Source organism: Panthera uncia (genome assembly GCF_023721935.1).
Source record: "Panthera uncia isolate 11264 chromosome B2 unlocalized genomic scaffold, Puncia_PCG_1.0 HiC_scaffold_24, whole genome shotgun sequence".
NCBI lineage: Eukaryota > Metazoa > Chordata > Mammalia > Carnivora > Felidae > Panthera > Panthera uncia.
Window position 1 is genome coordinate 67,583,747 of NW_026057580.1, and position 17,636 is coordinate 67,601,382.

Genomic DNA, 17,636 nt, shown 5'->3' on the forward strand with positions numbered 1-17,636 from the left:
CTCTCTCCCAGGCTGACGGTCAGCAATAGGTATACTCCTCTGCTGAAGGTCACAGATCCCGTTAGGCAGGCAGCTTCTTAGATAACTGTAATTCACAGGATTCCAGTAAAAACCCCGAACTCTTGCCCCTTGAGGTTTGCAGCTGTTACTAGTCCAAAATGCTTATCATCCCTTTTTGGTTTCCCTTAACTCTGCCCACACCTTCATTGAACTCTTCAGGTACCCCATTTGAGTGTGTCATCTATTTCCTGCCAGTATCCTGGCTGACTTAGCATGGAGGAAAAGAAACTAAAAGTTATATTGACAGCCTCAGAGAGATTACAGAGAGTAAAATACCAATTATACAAGAACTGGTTGTTCTGAGAAAGGATCAGAGAATGAAAGAGTTCTTGAAAATGAAAAACATGACTGTTGAATAAACATGTCAATAGAAGTACTGAATAACAGAACCAGGCTGAAGAGCAAATTTGTAATTTGGAAGACAAATTCAAGGAACTCTTCAAGGTGTAGAGTGAAAAGACAAAGAACAGACATATGGCAAAAATTATATGGAAGGGCTCCTGGATGGCTCAGTCAGTTAAGTGTCTTGACTCTTGGTTTTAGCTCAGGTCATGATCTCACAAGTTCATGAGTCTGAGCCCTTGCATAGTGCTCTGTGCTGACAGAGCGGAGCCTGCTTGGGATTCTTTGTCTCTCTCTCTCTCTCTCTCTGCCCCTTCCCCTTTCCCTCCCCCGCCCCCCCAAAATAAACATTTGGCAAAAAAAGGTAGATGAAGGTATAATACTAACAATAGGTCAAAAAGGACAGATATAACAAAGATAATGGAAGAAAAGAAATAATACTTTGAGATTCAAATCTTTGTACTGAAAGGGCCCACATGCAAAGGATCAATAATAAAAGGTACATAGGTAGAGACACACACTCATAAAATAAAATTTCAAGATTTAAAGCATAAAAACATCTTAGGCTCCAAGAATGTCCTTATTCTTAGGAGATATATGATAAAGTATTTAGAGGTGACATGTTTGTAACTTTCAAGAGGTATAGCAAAAGAGAAAAAAATTAGAGAAAGTGGCTATGGCAAAATGTTAATATGTGAATCTAGGTGAATAGTATGTGGTATTTAACTGTATTATTCTTTGAATTGTTCAATAGTTTTGTTTTTTTTTTTAAGTTAGAGAAAAAAGAAAAACAAGGTTTTCAAAGAGAGGTAAAATAAACAAAAATAGGTTTCATAAACAAAGAATGAGACTCAGACTGCCTATACAGATTTCTCAGTATAAATTCCAGATGCGATAAAATAGTGAAACAATGTCTTCCAAGTTCTGAAAGAAAATGATTTTAACCTAGAATTCTAGTGAACTATAATGAAAGCTGAGGACAAGGTAAAAACACTTTCAACTATGCAAGGGCCAGAAAACTCCCACACACTAGGAAATAATAATTAATAACAGTGAGTCTTTAAATGAAAAACTAGCTGAAACTACATTTTCATACTCAACCAAGCATTGTATCAGTTATTGCTGAAATACTGACATATTCTTTTAACAGGTCTTTATGCCTCCATTGTTGTACTCCTCCTATCCATTCCCACAGGAACCAATGTCATTTTATTTTACTGTTCCATTTTATTTTTTAATGTAGGTAATGTATTCACATTGATTAAAATACATTCACATGATTTGAAAACATAAGGTACAAGAAGGCAATACATCCCTAAGACTCAGATCATGGGGTCCATGGACTTTAGAGGGCTCACTATAGGCCTCTTCTAGCTGCACTCTTCCAGTAGGCAAAGAGTCCATAGAGCCTAGGGCATATAACCACCCAGACCATGCTCCAGGTGCCTGAACCCTGGGAGCCTCTACCCAAATGGGCTAAGCCCACTCCCAGGGCCTGCACATGGGTTGTTCTCCCTATGGCCTAACAAAGGGCCCACTGGCACACCCCTAATGCCCTGGGAGTAGGCAAGTGGTAGCTGTATGTGTGATGGGCACAGTCCTGATGTGAGGTCAGGTGTCCATCCTTCATGGTAAAGGTCTGAGAGTGGGGTTGAAGTGGGAGGACAGGGTGGAGAGGCCACACATATGCTGGCCAGGGCCCACCATCTCAGAATGGGTCTGGGAAAAGGTACACAGCAAAAAGCTTCAGTCCTGTTAATGTCTCCAGCCAAAAAAGTTCCTTTCCCAGAGACAACCACTGTTTCGGATACAAGAGTGATCATTTTGAATGACAAATCTGATAATATAATTTCCAACCTGAGATATTTTAGTGGTTCTCCATTACCGTTAGGATAAAATCCAAATTCCTTAAAATGATCAACATGGCGCTTCTCAAACTGCAATAATGTTCATCATGGTCACCTGGGGATTCAAGTCTGATTTTGCATTTCTAACAACCTCCTAGGCGATACAGATGCTGCTGATCTGTAGGCCACACCTTGAGGAGAGACAGCCTATAAGAGATTAATATTCCTTTTTAAGTTGTGATGTCAGCTAACCCAGTTAGGGAAAGAGACTTTTCTAGCCTACCAGCCTTGCCTAAAAAGAAGTTGCAGTTGGTCCGGGCAGATGGGAGGGAGGGTAGACAGAAATTGCCAAGTAATGATAATCGCTAACCTTTATTCATTCACTGAACAAATACTTGTTGAATGTCTATTTGTATGTACTACCACTGGCCTAGAGAACCCAGTAGTAAACAAGAAAAAATGCCCATTTTCATGGAATTTACAACCTAATAAGGTAGACAGAATCAACATGAAAATAAATAAGGTCAGGTAGTGTTTGGGACTAAGAAGAAAAATCAAGAAGCTAGAAGAACAGGTGTTATCTTAAACAGCTAATGCATATACAAGAATAAATTTAGTTTTTTTTGTTGTTGTTGTTTTGTTTTGCCACATTAAGTACTAAGGCAGGCACTGTGTTAAGTACCTTAAAGAGATCAAGGCACTATTAATCTTCAGTGATATGAGGTGCTATTATCTTATTTTGCAGATGACAAAACGAAGCTTAGATATGCTAAGTAACTTACCCAAGGTTAGACAGCTAGGCAGAACTAGGATATGGACCCTGGCAGTCTGACTATTACCAATTTCTGTATTAATTAGCTTGCTAAGGAAAAACACAACCCCCAAATCTGTGGCTTGCATATATATTTCTTGCTTATGCTATGTGAGGGCTGAAGCTTTACCATGCACAGCTGGGCTCCTTGTTTTCTAACATTCTTGAAGCAAGGTTTGAACTTGTTAGCTCTAGATTGTCAGGGGCCTACCAGTTCATGACAAATATCACAAGTAACTCAAGTACAAATACCACCAGGCATGCCACAAGAGAATCAGCAGACCAAAAGGGATAAGCCAACACTGAATCAGCAAGATTCTCCCCTTTGTTGATTTAAAACTCCCTAATTTCAATCATTTAATTTTTATCTAAAGTTCAAGGAAAATAAGTTTAATATACAGTAGGTCACTCTAGTCATGGGGCTGTCTTTTGGGGTCACAATCTCTTTGATAATCTGATAAAATGTGGGCTTTCTCCTAAGAAAAATAAAATGCTCATTAGTTTACACAATTTTGCATTCAATTAAGGGGCACATATGCTCCTAGAAAAGCTATAATCCTCAATGTGAGAAACCTTAAATTGTCGCATTTTCCAAAATAAATCTCTGCTCTGAAAACTTCCTTCTACTCTCTGGTAAACAAGAGTGATTCTTTTTTACTAATTATTTTATTTAATTAAAAGACAGTTGATTCTAATTATTAGCATAGCAAATACATAGTTCTGTTATCTAAAACAGTTCTATACCAAAAAAGAATAAGGGTCTAGCTAGCTGTTAAGAACTACTTATTTCAGCTTCTCTAAAGGCAAGTTTTACGTGTCTATTACCTGGGTATAAATTAGTCATCAATATTTTTATTCTATGGTAGCTGATTTTCCCTCTATACTCAGTAGCTTACAATAAGAATGTTGTTCAATACAACTCTGGTTGTTGAAAAATACAAGTATAATGTAAATTATCCTAAGTTACATATAATAGCTTTTATTTTAGAGGAAGATATTCCCCCCCCCTCCCTGCCAAATCATGAAGTGCATCTCTAGACTACTAAATGATTTAAGGTTCTATATCACTTTCAAGTTTCATAGTGTATCATTGACTTTGTATTTTTTAAACAGAGTATTACTAAAATGTAAAACAACTCAATGGAGCAAGCAGGCAAGTAAAATAGTAACTTTTGATACTTGTTAAATCAATGTCTCATTATACAATAACTGAATTACAATCTGGCAGAGCTCTCATTAATACATCATATCCAAATTTTTACATGGCTAATTAAAGGAGCTTAAGGTAAACAGGACTATAAGGATGTTTAAATACATACTCAAACAACGCAAGTTGTGTTTGTGACTTGACCTACATGACCTCATAAGAGAGCGAAGGCTATGATAGTTGACAGTAGAATCGTTTAAAAAAAGTAGGCATTTGACACCTGAAACTAATATAACACTGTACATTATACTTCAATTTAAAAAATAGGTATTTTATTTAGTATTTTTTTCAATAAAAAATTGTAAAAACATTTGAACTGAATGGGTTAGGAACAATTATAAATAAATAGGCAAATTTGGGGGCCCCTGAGTGGCTCAGTCGGTTGAGCACCAACTGGCTCAGGTCATGATCTCATAGTTCATGAGTTCAAACCTCACAACCGGGGGTGGGGAGGTGGTGCTTTGTCAGTGTAGAGCCCACTTTGGATCCTCTGTCCCCACTCCACTTGTGTGCGCACACTCTCTCTCAAAAAGAAACATTAAAAGTTTTTTAAAATAAGAAATAGGCAAGAAATAGGCAAATGTTATTTGCATTTAACAAATTAAGTAATAAAATATTCTTAAGTTTTGAAAGGCAGTAGAGTGTTGAGATTAATAGAACAAATTCTGGAGACCAAATGCTGGAGTTTGAATCCCAGCTCTGCTGTGTAGATGAGCTAGGTGAACAGGGACAGTTAGATAACCTCTCTCAGCTTCCTCTTATTAAATAGGTGAGTTAACGGGTGAATGCAAGTATGGTTGGGGGGGGGAGGGGGGGACGGGAATCCAAGCACTAGAATATAAGCTCTAGGAGGGTAGACTTTTACCTTCTTTGCTCACTAATGTATGTAGTGCCTAATGACAGTAGGTCCAATAAATATTTGTGGAATGCTCACCATTCTTATTATTAACATGGTGATCTTTGCACAGATGGAAAAACTAAACCCGTTAAGCTCAGCTGTCTAAACTTGGAAATTTTCCCTTTCTCCCCAAACTCCCTCCTTTAAAACAAAATGGAAATATAAGCATTCTTGAGTTGCACACCCAACTCTTCTAAGGCCCATAGCACCAAAATATGATTAATAAACTAGTTTTCAGTTGAGCAAGAGTGCCATCTAGTGTTCATAAAAACTACAATAAGCTGAAAATTTGGAGTAAATTTTCATCCAGGCAAAGAGAGAAAAAAACAAAAAACAAAAAAAACAGGAATGCAAAATCCATTAGGATAAAATCTGCTCTATCAACAGCCAAATCCTCTGAAAGAAAGGTAATTCTAAAGGAAATTAAAGAACAACAGCTTTTAAAATATATACCATATTAGAAAAAATTTATTTCAGAGAATACTGAAGTTGTACTTACCATAAAAGTAATTCTCCTATGAATAGAAAGTGGTATTATTGAACTTATTTTCTCTTTAATGACATGTATTTTTTGTTCTTATTAGAAAAAATAGAAGTACTCATAAAAATTTTGGAAAATGTAGAAAAGCATAAACCATGGCCTAGAAGTAGCCACTGTTATCATGTGGAAACATGTTTTATATGTTTTACACATATAAATATATAGATCCTAGATTTATATATATATATATATATATATATATATATACATACATATATATCCTAGATTTAAAATATATATGGGTAAAATATTTTAATTTTAATCAAATATTTGGCCAAGATATTTAAGATGAATAAGAGAAAATCATAATGACAATGATTTTTTTTTTTTTTCAACGTTTATTTATTTTTGGGACAGAGAGAGACAGAGCATGAACGGGGGAGGGACAGAGAGAGAGGGAGACACAGAATCGGAAACAGGCTCCAGGCTCTGAGCCATCAGCCCAGAGCCTGACGCGGGGCTCGAACTCACGGACCGTGAGATCGTGACCTGGCTGAAGTCGGACGCTTAACCGACTGCGCCACCCAGGCGCCCCGACAATGATTTTTAAAAACCGAAACCAAGAGCTTTCCCTACAAATGAAAAGACCTAGCCTCAACTAAACATTGTATTCAGTGGGGTAAAATTGTTTTTAAACTGCTATCAGTTATGTAATCATTTTGATATGGTTCTGCAACAGCCAAAATCCATAAGGAGCTGGAGCTTATAAAATAAAAAAAAGATAAATTATTTCATCTGTTTCCTTTCAGACACCACTAAATTGACATAAAGTATACCAACTTGAGTTTCAGAGATTTGAATAAAAATTTAGGTTTACAATTATGTTTAATCTCATTCATTATTCATTAGAGAATGCTCATAAGTTTGGGGCTTTATTTCTAATTCCTTTTCCCCCTCAAATCACAGACACAGATGAGATTTGATTCAAAGCTTATTAGTCACTGAATGATGAAAAGAAAGCTGTTTGCCACTTTCTACCTTTTGGACTAATGCTATTTTACTTTTAGTACTTTTTACTTTTAGTACAAAGAATGAGAAGTAGGGAATTTCCTAAGATTGCACAGAATAATGCAGTAAGGGGCGGGGGGGGGGGGGGGGCATAGAAGAGTTATAGGGGTCAGAGGGGATGAAAGAGAAAGATCAAAAAGCTGCTAGAGGAGGTGGGCCTTGGTGTCCCAGCCACCGAAGGGACAAGGCCTAGGGAAGGGCATCCATTGGCCAGGCTGGTGGTATGAGTCTCCTTTAAGTGGAGAATGTTTGCAAGGGTGGGGAAAGGACAGATTCTGGGGTCATATTATCACTTGCTTGACCACACTCTCTTCAAGGCATTAAATAGGTTCTTGGGCATATGATTTAACACACAACTCTCTTCACAGTATACAGGAAACCCCACTCTTCCCAACTCCTAGCTTCAGGAGATATGTTGTTGTGAAAGGCTGCTTATAAAATGATTCTCAATGATCCCTGTCTCCTGGTATTCACTCCATTGTGTAATCTGCTCCCTCTGAGTATGGGCTGGACCCAGTGACTTGCTTCTAATGAACAGATTGAGGCAAAAGTGATGGCATGTCTCTTTCAAGATTAGGTTGTAAGACAGTGACTTCTGTCTTGCTGGTTCTCTCTCTCTCTCTCTCTCTCTCTCTCTCTCTCAGGCTCCTCTCAGTTGCTTTTCATGAGGAAGTAGAGAAATCCACATGGAAAAGAACTAAAAGCAGCCTCCAGTCAACTGCCTGCAAGAAACTGAAGTTCTTAATCCAAAAGCCCTTGAAGAACTGAATCTGATCAACTGAATTGAATCCTGTGAGCTTGGAGGCACATCTTTCTCCGTTTGAGCCTTCAGATAAGACCACAGCCCTGGTTAACACCTTAAATGCAGCATGGGAGACCACAAAGCAGACATCCCAGCTAAGCTGTAGCCAGATTCTGGACTCCCAGAAATTGTGAGATAATAAATGTGTATGGTTTTAAGCCACCAAATTTGTTATGAAGCAGTAGATAACTAATTCAATTATTAAACCAAAAAAAAAAAAAAAAAAAAGCTGCTCCAGCCCACCTGACTGACCACACCCTGACAGTCTTTGCTTGCTCCCCACCCCCCCCCACAGCCCCCGCAGCCCACTGCTTGTGGCAATCTCCCTAGTCACCACCAAGGCCTGGACCTTGTTTCTCTTCTTGGCACAAGTGGGCACTTCTTTTGCGGGTTTATAGATTAGGGTCCCCTTAGTTCATCTGCTTCGTCTCTCTCTCCCACCCAAGGGCTTCTGTACCTTCAATATCGGAAATAACAGGACATCTGAGCAAACTGTCTAGCTCTATGCTTCAGTGACCAGACCATCTTGGAATCTAAGTGCATGCATGGCTTCTAAGCTAAACCACCCATCTTGACTATGTATTACAATTTTACTGCTTTTTGAAGTTTCTCTTCACCATTTACCAACTGGTCTGAAAATACATCAGTGTTTTAACAAGTATTGTGGTGCCAATGCATCCTGGATGAACACCAACCCTGGTTTATGCTGTAAGGTTAATTCCCCAGACAAGATTCAAGATCATAGTTCTCCTTCCTTTCAATTTGTTTTTAAATATAATTAATTAATGTAATTTTTACAACTTCTTTTGAACATCTCAATCTTTAAATTACAATGGTATTACCACATGAAAAGTGCCAAGCTGGAATGGTTTTATTTATAATGCCCAATGCTGTCCTGAGAAGGAGTTTTGACAAAAGTCATAGTTACATGTTCATACACGCACTGACAGATGGCAAAAGAAAAATAAAAGGGGGCCACAAAAGGAAACAAAAATGAGGCCAAAACTTAGTCTGCAGGAAAGTACAATAGAGCATTAATTATTTCCAGCCAGTCATTGGAGGTTTGGTTTGGGCATGTTGGGGATAGAAGGAATGTATACTTGTGTCAACAAACAGAGGAGTTGAAGAGAAAAGTTAATTATTACATTAAAATTTATATGCTCCAATAAGCTGCCTTTATTATCCTAACCTATCCTGATCTTTCCTTGCTCTGAATTAACACTCTCTATATAATTTTTACATACTTATTTTAAGTCACTTTTCAATATAAAAGTAATACATACTCATTGCAAAAAAAAAACAAAAACAAGCAAACAAACAAAAACCCAAAGCTATAGGAAAACAGATTAATGTTTAAGAACATAGACACTCAGGGGTCAGACATGCCTCCTGCTCTCCCAGTAGTGGGGAGACATGCCTCCTCCATTCCAGGAGGGGTCAGACATGCCTCCTGCTCTCACTACTTGAGCTAAGTTACTTAATCTGTTTCCTCATGTCATCTATAAAATGTAAAATTCACTTCACAGATTGTTGTAGGTATAAATACCTACAAATAATTATCATTAGATATTATTTTAGATATATATTTAGATATTAGAAATATTATTAGATAATATAGGGAAATGAACCTTCAAACAAAGTGCATAAATAGTTTGTTTAAATTCTTTCAGAATGTGGGTATAAACTGCAAATATAAAAAGGAACAGTACAGCAAACTTTGGGTTTTGCAGATCTGGTGTGACCCAGAGAATGTCTCCAGCAGCTGCACCCCCTTAGGAACCCTGGGGGCCAAGGAAAGCAGTATCAGGGCAGATTAAAACTGTCTCCTAACGAAAAAGCCTAGATTTTGAGAAGTTCCTGTTTCCTTGGCTAAATAAATCAGAAACTTAATCTTACAACAAGTGGGTACATTCATATTAGTATATTTATTTTGGGAAGATATCATCCTCAAAACCTATAATCCACTTGAAACTTTGCAAATGTTATATATAAAATGTTTATAACAATGCCTTGCACATAGTAAGCACTCAATAAACTTAAGTATTTATTAACTATTATAAAAAGAAAAACCAAAATTTCTAATAATCCCACTCTAAATTTTTTTTATGCTTAATTATTTTTGAGAGTGAGAGAGACAGAGCATGAGCAGAGAAGGGGCAGAGAGAGAGAGAGAGAGAGAGAGAGAGAGAGAGAGAGAGAGAAAGGGAGACACAGAATCTGAAGCAGGCTCCAGGCTCTGAGCTGTCAGCACAAAGCCTGGCGTGGGGCTCAAACTCATGAACCGCAAGATCATGACTTGAGCCGAAGTCAGAAGCTCAACCGACTGGGCCACCCAGGCGCCCCCTAATAATCCCACTTTAAAAGAGAACTATAGTTCATATTTTGGTGCACATAGGTTTCCTTTCCCCCCTCTTTATAAAATATAATTTGGCACTACCTTAAGAATTTCTTTTCCACTTAAATACATAATCTTTTCTAATAAATATATTTTTAAAAGAATTTTCATTAACTGTGTAATAGTCCTTTATAAAGATGCAGCATAATTTAATTATCCATAATTATTGGATATTCAGATTATTACCCACTTCTATAGAAACACATATAGATGATACACTGACATTGCACATAGCACTGTAGTGATCATCATACATAAACCTTTCAGATGGTTTCCTAGATGTGGAGCTATTATGTATACATTCTTTCAACACCTGCACTGCTGTCAACATACTATCATAAAATGTAACATTTTTAGTCACAGCCTTGATTTGCTCTTAAATTTTTTTCTCTACATCATCACAAAATTCTTAAGGGTAGTGGTTGTTCCTACTTTTTATATCCCACCACAGCACTAGGACAGTGTCAGGCACAAAGAAAAATTTTAAATGAATGCTTACTTTTAAAAAGTATACTCATTTCAGCCTTATGTGGAGAGGGAGGTCAGCTGGAGGTGCTATGGGGTTCAGGAGGAAAAACAGTAACCCTGTCATAAAGTGTTTTAACAAAGGAAAAGGCACTAACTATAATTAAGTTTCATTCTAACCAATCAAAAGCATTTAATATAAATATATAGTACAAAAATAACAGAGTATTTATTTTAAGGTTTGACTCTTCACATTTTACAACACATTAACTCCCAAATTCAAAGAGGCTGTCATTAAAAACTGGGATAGATTGGAATTAGATACTTCTTAATCTGAATAATTACCACTAAGGGGATAATAATATAATGCACTAAAGGGAATAATAGAAAATAAGGATTAAAACATTCATTGTGTGTTGGAAAAGACAAAAGTAACTCTAACTTGGGGTCAAATTTTTGTTGAGAAAATTACTTTTATATGTTAAACTGAAGAAAGAAAGAACAGGGCTTGCCTTACATCCATTCACCGATACTCAGTACAGGTGCAACTGTGCAAACTTTGTTTAGATCTTCAGCATCTAAGGAAGATGAACTAGACTTTTAATGGAGCATTTAAGAGAAAAGCAATGGAATTATTTGTTAGTAGTTGTTAACAAATGAAGTATATAGTATTTAGATTTTCCATCTTCTTCGACAAGATTTGTTGTCAAAATCATTGATTCATCATGCTATACTAGATTTTTAGTGCACATACCATAGATACCAAAACTCTGACCTAACAAGTGGTATACAAAATGATAGAAAATGGCAGGCACTATAATGAATTTGAAAATATTGTGTGCTTAACAGTACAGTTACGATGGGATTTACAATTAGAAAATATCGATAAAGTATTTTAAAATTTAATTTATAACATATAGGCAACAAAGATAAAAACACCTCAACAATTATGTTAAGTACGCAGTTCAAATTGAGTAATTTCTTAAAATTACATAACTTTAGTTACTTCACAATTTAAGAAATCAAGATTAAGATGTTCCATTTTGATCAGATAAATGTTGAATTATGGAAAGAATAAGAAAAAAGTACTTTCTACACTATTTAAACACAATCCTTTATGGTTCTAATGATAATTTTCCACAATAATGGAATAAAAGAATCCAAAAACTTTAAAGTATGCACGGGAGACATACAAATGGAAAAATGATTTCTATATGAGCTCAAAGTAATGATAAAATTGGGCTTGATTTCTAAAAAGACAATTGAGGCCCCTTTTTAGCTGTAAACAACTTGCTGTATGTAATGCAATACCATATTTTGGGAAATTTCAAACATTCACAATCCACAGGAAAAATACTCAACACTCCTACACTATTTTTTTTTTTTTTTTTTAAAGCCCACAATAGTGCAGTCTTTCAGCTACAAAGCCAGAAGCCAGTTATAAAACCAGTACTTTTCCACTAGAGTTACTTACGGGGCGGGGAAGGGGATGTTTGACACTGCAAACGTTAGGGTCTAAAATAAGATCATTGCAAGGAGTTACTACAACACTCACACTGCCAGCACTGTCATGGCAACAATGAACTAGCTAGGAGAATGCTCTTTTAACATTCAAAGCTAACCCAGAGTCTATTACTCATGGAAATATACCAAATTTTCTTTTAGGCAGTTCACTAAAGAAATCATCTTACTTAGTAATCTCTTAATGTAAAAACAAACCTTTCACACACCATATTTCCAAGAGCCAGAGCCTCCATGCAATCAGCTGAAATTTATAATGACAACATAATAAAAATTATGCACCACAACGAAACATGAAGATCAATCGGGGTCCAAATGCAATTTAAAGATGGGTCAGGGTTTAAATAAGAATTTGGTATGCAATTTATTAACATCTAAGATTGTAGTTTCCCCTAGAAACACCAAAGTTTTACATTTCATCCTGAAGGAAAAATAATTTGGAACAAAAAGTAATATATATTTTCACTGCTAGGAGTTTTATATTAAATTTTTATCCAGAAAGTGTAGTGTAGTGGTGAAAAGCATGGACTGGACTCTCAATGCCTGGGTTTGAAATCTGGTTCCTCTTACTAGCTATGATACCTTGGGCAAGTTATTTAACCTATCTGGGCTCTGATTTTTCTTCATGCATAAAATAGGGATAATAATATCTACTCTTACAGTGTTGTGAAGACTGAATGAAATAATATACAAAAAGGGCAAAGAATTAGGCTGCACATAGAGAATGCCTATTCTTACAACATTCAAAAGTATACATTCTGCCAAACAAGAAAGATTAAAAGACTACTGACGATAATTTAAGATGACTTGGTTCCAATGCCATGGCAGCTTAGGAGGAGCCCCCAAACACACCCACACATAACCAAGCAAATTCAAGAAATCTAACATGGTACATACAAAATCTCTTCAAGCCTTGTTACTTTTGCTGAGGCAACTTTCTGGCAATGTATCTTTGCTTAGTTACTTTGTTTTAATCATACCAAGCTGTCTAAGCTAGGCCAGTTACCAGGCAAGAGTGAAAGGCCTCGGGGACTTTCAGTTTAAGATGTCAGGCTCCCGGGGCACCTGGGTGGCTTAGTCGGTTAAGCGTCCGGCTTCGGCTCAGGTCATGATCTCACAGTCTGTGAGTTTGAGCCCCGCGTTGGGCTCTGTGCTGACAGCTCAGAGACTGGAGCCTGTTTCGGATTCTGTGTCTCCCTCTCTCTCTGCCCCTCCCCTGTTCATGCTCTGTCTCTCTCTGTCTCAAAAATGAATAAACGTTAAAAAAAAAAATTAGAAAAAAAAAAAAAAAGATGTCAGGCTCCCATTGCAGTGGGCAGAGTAGAAATACCGAGAGTGCAGCTCTAATCACCTCAGTAGACCTTCAAGGCTAACAGTCTCTGGAGTAGATAACTTGCCTAAAGTATCAGGCATGAATCGACCAGGCACAGAAGATTTAGTTGCTTACTCACAACACTGGTGTACAAGCCATGATTTGCTTTTCCTATATCATGTGTACCTGAAGATGTATTTGAAAGTCCAACGTTCACAAGTGGAATAACAGACTAACATATCAAAGGAGGAATCCAGTTCCCAAATGGCTAAAACAATATTTATACAATCCTTAATTTGGTTCCTAGAGGTGTTATTTCCTCTAGAGTGCTATTTCCTGAGTCAGGGAACCTGGAAAGTAAGTGAAAACTTTCCCAGTTGCTCAGAAACTTGGGAGTACCCTAAAAAGTGTATGGTGCCACAGGGCTCAATTTTCCATCTCTTCTCTATGGCACTATGGGGGCAGAACAGAATATTAATAGTTAACATTTACTCAGTGCTTACTGGATTCCAGTAAGCATTGCGCATGTTACCTCATTTAATCCTTTCAACTCTGTGAGGGAACTGAGGTTTAAGGAGGTTATGTAATTTGCCCAAGGTCACAGAGTTTGGCAGAGCAAGACTGAAAGCCAGGTCTGACTAACTCCAAAGCCCATGATCTTGATAATTATACTCTAATGCTGTCCAGATACTGAAGCAAAGGCCTTGGCCATGGACCTCTCCATGTACACTTGACCATCTGGATGACACAAGTAACTGCCCGCCTGCAACTCCTCCCTGCTGGTGCCATGCTGACATAGCAGAATGGTGTTGGACTCCAAGGAGGGGATGGATGCTACATATCTGCCATCACATCTAGGGCAAACCTCTGGGCAGGCCAACTACCCTGGGCAGTGGCTGGTTAGAGGCATCCTCTGCTAAAGCTAGACATCAGCATTAATCAGCTTATATACGAACATTCAATGTACAAAAGGCAATTAGGAGTGTCAATATATGTGGATAAAAGATGTGGGATGTATGAAAGTCAAGTACATAAAAATCCTAAATTCTAAACAGAAAAATCTTAAAGCAATGCCAGTTTGGAGTACGACTTATTAAGTAAAGCACCAAAAGCAAGCTTATCATCAACATCACTGCCAATATTTGAGCACTTACTATGTACTTCTGCATGCTTTACATGTTCATTTAAGTCTCCGAACTACCCTGAGTTTGGTATTATTATTACCTTCATCTTACAGATAAGTAAATAGTATCAAAGAGTTATTCATAATTAAATTTATAGGTTACAGAGGAGTCTGGGTAGCTTAGTCGGTTGGGCATCCCACTATGGTCCGGGTCATGATCTCACAGTTCATGAGTTCGACCCCCATCACTGCCCTGGGCTCACTGCCATCAGTGCAGAGCCTGCTTCAGATCCTCTGTCCCCCTCTCTCTGCCCCTCCCCCTCTTGTGTGCTGTCTCTCAAAAATAAATTAAAATAAATAAATTTGTAGGTTACAAAATATTGAAGATTACAAACTAACTGCTTTACCAATATGATCTTTATAATCACACCACAGGGTAGATAATAAAATTATGTAAATTCACAGATGAGGAAACTGAAACTACAGAGGTTAATTTATTCATGAGCATATTACTGGTAAAGAAAATCCAGTAAGATCTTTTTTTTTTTTTAATTTTGTTAATGTGTATTTATTTTTGAGAGAGAGACAGAGAGAGATAGAGCACAAGAGGGGGAGGGGCAGAGAGAGAGGGAGACATAGAATCTGAAGCAGGCTCCAGGCTCTGAGCTGTTAGCACTTCGAACCTCTATCATCAACAAAACTGAACCAATAAAGATTATATTTTATAACTTAGGTCTGCCAAAGCATACATTACTTGTTAGGTAAAAAGGTTAGGTAAAAAAGTAGACTCAGCTTAATTTGGTGAGGTATATCAACAACTCTGAGAGACCTTATTTTGTGAGAAAACTCTCCCTATCATTTAAATCACTTTTTACTTTTGAAAGGCTTCTCTTAAATATGTCCTTCAGTACCATTGAACAGACCACTCTACCTCTATTTTGCAAGGCTTGGTCTTTATCACATGATTGGAAGAATATCTTACTGTGTTTAGGCTATGAATAGCATTTGAAAAATCACTCAGTTATAATTATAGACAGCTAACACCTGCCAACTTGCTAGAAAATGAAATCATGTAAAATTTTAAGACAAGTGTGCAATGCTTGTCAAACACTGAAGTATCAAAACAGTAAATGCTTACTTTTAGTGGGATAAACTAAGATTTTAATTAGACTTTACTGAATATTACATATAATTGACAAATTGTCCTAATTTTTAAAAAGCATATTTATTAGCTTGTCAATCTAAACAATTTTTAAGTTAAAACACTAACTGAATACTATTCAGTTAATGAATATGCATATATGACAGTTGATTTGGAAAAGATAACTCACAAAATTCACATCATAAATGTTACTTCCCTTTAGTATGGTTTAAAAGCTTAGGAAGTTGTTTTAAGGTAACTTCATAAGTAATAATTTATAAATCGATGAAGCTGTTTCCCTTTTAAAATTAAAAACAGGGTAAGAAATAAAATATAAAACTAAAAGTGTCTCATTTTTCTAAGGTAAGTACATATTTCATTGCAATCTTATAAGATTTTCCTATTTTGTTATATAAAAGAGATTAGAACATGAGAAGACGTAATTTTTGTGTTGCCAAATTTCACGAGTTTTTTTCCTTATAAATTGAAAAATGTCAAACCTGTGGCAGTCTACTAGTAACACAAAGACTTTTAACAATAACAATGCCAACTGGGAAGATCCAATAAATGGTCCTAGTTGTTATCCTACATAACTCCCTAAGTATATCCAGTAAAAAAAAAAACAAAACATTTTTTAAAAATAAGCATCTTTTAAAAGACTTTTTTTTAAATGCACATTGTGGCAAATGCATCTTTATCAGCACTAGTTTAACTCAGTGTAATAACCAAAAGGAAAAAGAAAAAAGCAAAACATGAAATGTTCCCATAGACTGCCTATCTAGCTGAGGTTTTCATACTGAAATTTCCAGTCTGCCCAATGCCCCCAACAATACCATCATCAAAATTCTGAAGAACTCTCAGATGCCCCTGAGTATACTGTGCCTGCATAATTAAAGTACTAGGTAATTTCATCAAGGTCAATGAAGGTCTCCATTAATGTAATAAATGTGATCTAGGAAAGTTGGGCCAAAGTAAAGCCTATCTTCCATTGACTTCCATTTAAAAAGCAGGTTATTTTACCATGGTACGAAAAAAAATAGTCTGATTTGAGAAACTGTGACAGAGATTAAAAATTGGTGGTAAGGCTTGCTTGGTGCTAATGTATTTCCAACAGGACTTTCTTCCTTCCGTGCACTTTAAGCACTGCCTCCCCTCCCCTAGCATCTATCTCCCTGTCCTTCCACAAGTTCTAAAAATTTCCCATTTCTATGGTTCCTCCATTCCATGTTAATTTGCTTCTAAATAAACACTGCCTGTTTTCAAATATGAATATTCTTTATGATTATGATGTGACACCAAATAGGACCCTTCTGTATCAAAGTTTAAGTGATTGATAATCCTTTATTATACCCAAGATTCCATGGCTATTTTCTGTCAGGTCAAAGTTTCAATAAATCCTTAAGTTGGTTCTTATTAATTTATTTTCCACTGAAATGGTTAAAAGATATTCCACAAATTTCTACCAGTCACCAAAAGGAAAAAATAACTCTAAAACAAAAAGAACATAAATGTTCTACTTCATGAATGATCTATACAGCACTTAAAGGGCACAAAGTGTTAAACATGAGAAAGTAATTTTAATTAAGCTAAACTATTGTTTCAGAGGGTCCTTCATGATGCCATGAGCAATCCTTGACCTTAAATTGAAATCTAATAAGTGTTTAACATCTCATTTTCCTACAAAACACTACATCCCATTTATAAATTAAACAATGTACTAGAAACCATTTTTTAAAATAATCATTCTGTTTTTTGTTGTTTTTTTCCTCATGGTAGTAGAGACCATCTGGGACACTGTAATAGGAATTAAATATTTGAAATCTGAAAACTTAAAAAAAAAAAAAAAGAGTGTGTCCTTGTTAGTTTCAGTCTTTCTGAAAAGTCAGAACAAAGGAAGAGGACAGGATGTATTTATATATTACAAAGAGGACACTGAGGACAGATAGTACAGATATGATTCATCCTGTAAGCCAGTGTTGGGGAAGGGGGTGGGGGGGGGGGTAAGATAAGCTCTTACTTTGTCTTCAAACCATTTAGGAAAAAAAAGTTAATAGTTGCTTTCAATTTCTTCACATTCTCTATCCAAAGAAACACGGACAACCCGAGGGTAAATAGCATTCTCCTCTGAGTTCAAAAGCTACTAAAGAAAGTGGTCAAAGGTAG

At 36.5% G+C, this 17,636-nt stretch overlaps 1 protein-coding gene and 1 long non-coding RNA gene across 3 annotated transcripts in view; one reads left to right on the forward strand and one right to left on the reverse strand.

Annotated features, from left to right (window-relative positions):
- Positions 1–17,636, reverse strand: part of SESN1 (sestrin 1) — a 115,640-nt gene that overhangs the window by 91,634 nt on the left and 6,370 nt on the right. The window lies entirely within an intron of this gene.
- Positions 1,785–7,614, forward strand: LOC125938778 (uncharacterized). The gene is made up of 2 exons (XR_007462810.1): positions 1,785–2,033; positions 7,359–7,614. It is a non-coding gene; the product is annotated as an uncharacterized LOC125938778 (long non-coding RNA).